Below are 2809 nucleotides of genomic sequence, written 5' to 3' on the forward strand. Positions count from 1 at the left end.
ACCTTTTTATTGAGCCTTGATCTTCTAGTAGAGAGTCAACTCTTTTAGATCTTTACCACTTATTTCCCCATTGAGACCTGACTCCTAGCTGCTGGAGAGGTCCTTTGATATTATTTCCACTTCTTACAGGGCCCCATCAGTTAGTATGGGTTTACCACTGTAGCTCCCTTGAGGGTTGTTTTTATTAAGCTTAGTTCTAGCTTCTGTAGTAAAGGTGCCCCCTTGCTACTTTAGTTCTTTTTACTCATTTGGAATAAGATTACCCCTTTTCACACTGTACTGAGGGTATATATCTTCCAACTTTATTTGGGAAACATCATTCTGATGTCCTCCTTTCCCTTTTGCGTAGGGTTGGGGCTCCCTAGAAGATCCTGATAGCATTTCGATACACATGGGCATGATGATTTGTCCTCTACCATGTGATTACAAAAGTGCTAGAAGGGGTTCCCTAGGTGGCTTTACCCTTAAAATTATTTCATTTACCTACTCCTTTCTCCCTCACATCCCTACACAGATCTATGTAAGGCTGATGTTGAGGTGACTTTTACCTCCTATTCTATTATTTAAAATGACCAGACGAGTAGTTGGTCTTACCTGGTAGAGAGGACCTGATAGAGCACGTGGTAGGTACTCCTCGCCACTCTTTTCTGATTGTCCTGATGTGATCAGGCAAGCATTAGATCCTAACTCTTTATTCACTCGGTTGAAATGAATGAGTGGGTATTGAGCCCTTCTTCATTTGCAAGATCAAGCTGTTGGAGTAAATGTTGAAGCTTACCTGGTTAAAGTGAAGCCTTACCAGAGCACCTGAAAGGTATCCCTTACCACCTCTCTTTACTTCGGATGTCCTGTAAAAGAATAAGCGGGCTTCCATTTCATGGCTCATGAGCTTTTTGCTAAGGTCAGTTTGAAGTAGTGGGTTACCCCAATCCACAGTTTCGAAAGGAACAGGAGGAGCGGGATCCTTTTCACCTTCTACTCTGCTGTCCAGATATGGTCAGACATGTAGTTGGTTTTACTTACCCATTGAGTGAGCCCGATAGAGTCCCTGGGAGGTGCTACTCCTCAACACCCCTATACTCCTGATGTCCTGTAAAAGATTAAACAGGCTTCCATTTCGTGGCTCATAAGCTTCTTGTTGAGGTCAGGCTTAAGTAGTGGGTCACCCCAATCCACTGTTTTGAAAGGAGCAGGAGGAGCGGGATCCTTTTCACCTTCTACCCTACTATCCAGATACGGTCAGATAGGTAGTTGATTTTACTTACCTGTTGAGTGAGACAAACAGAGTCCCTGGGAGGCGCTATTCCTCATCACCCCTTTACCCCGTAAGTCCTATAAAAGACTAATCTAGCTTATATTTCATGGCTCATGAGCTTCTTTCTGAGGTCAGGCATAAGTAGTGGGTCACCCCAATACACTATTTTGAAAGGAGTAGGAGAATTAGGATCCTTTTTCACCTTCTATCCTGCTACCCAGATACGTACGGTCAGACAGGTAGTTGGTTTTACCTACCTAGTTGAGCGAGCCCGATAGAGCCCTTGGGAGGCCTTCCTTAATGCCTTTTTTACTTCGGATGTCCTGTTAAAGACTAGGCAGGCTTTTATTTCGTGTCTTCTTTACTTTTGCTGAGGTCAAGAAGAAGTATCGAGTCACCCCAATCCACTATTCTGAGATAGGAGGGGCGAGATCTTTTCACCTTCTACCCAGTTGTTTCGATATGGTCAAGCAAGTAGTTGGCTTTACTTGGTAGAGAGGGCCTGACATAGCAATTGGCAGGAACTCCTCACCACCTTTTTCCCTAATTATCCTATTCCGATTAGGTAGACACCAGGTTTCGTGGCTCCTTTATTTGCTGATTTGATTTGGTCAGGCAAATATCGAGTCACCCCAATCCACTATTCTCAGATAAGCAGGAGGAGACGGGGCCCCTTCACCTTCTATTATGCTATTTCGATATGGTCAGGCAGATAGTCGGTATACTTTTACTACCTTACTTTTGGTTCTTCCCTTAGCTCTGCCCTTGCTACAGGGTAAGGCTAGGACAGAATCCCCCCTTACTTTTTCACCCTCTCGGTGACCTTTACTTTTGGTTCTTCTCTTGGCTCTACCCCTGCTATAGGGTAAGGTTAGGGGAGAACCCCTCTACCTTTTTCACCCTAGAGGTGATTGGTACGTTAGTTCTCTTCTTGGCTCTACCCTTGTTAAAGGGTAAGGCCATGAGAAGACTCTACTACTGGTTCACCATATTGGTGGAACCTTACTTGTGTACTACTACTTTTCACTCCCTCCTAGGCTCTACCTCGCTGTAGGGCAAGGCCAGGAGAAGAGCTTTCTTCTGTCTTTCACCTCGTGGATACTTTTACGCTTGTACTCTTTCACTCTATTTTCTTTGGCACAGTCAGTTAACGCCAACACGAGTGGTTCACTAGTTGTTCGTCACTCCTATTGGGGGTCCGTTTGTTGACCTTGATTTTTCCTAGACTCTTGGATCAAAGAGGTTGACTTGGTCAATTTGACCAAGCCAAGACCTAGGACCTCCCCCGATCAATTTATTGGGTCAAATCAAATCTGTTGGACCCAGACCCTGGCCTTGGGTCAACCTAGTTGACCAGGTTAACCAAGGTTGACCAATTAGACCCCTTTGAGCCTAAATTTAATCTAATTCAATTCAAATCCAAATCAAGGTATCCAATGTTAAGATAGTTGTTATTTGCATGCTTTACATTTTTGCAACTTGTATAGTTTTGATGATTCCAAACATTATTGTTCAAATGTGTAGTTATCTCCTAACCATTTTAGAAGATTTGTA

This window comes from Dendrobium catenatum, unplaced genomic scaffold (genome assembly GCF_001605985.2).
Source record: "Dendrobium catenatum unplaced genomic scaffold, ASM160598v2 fragScaff_scaffold_114, whole genome shotgun sequence".
NCBI lineage: Eukaryota > Viridiplantae > Streptophyta > Magnoliopsida > Asparagales > Orchidaceae > Dendrobium > Dendrobium catenatum.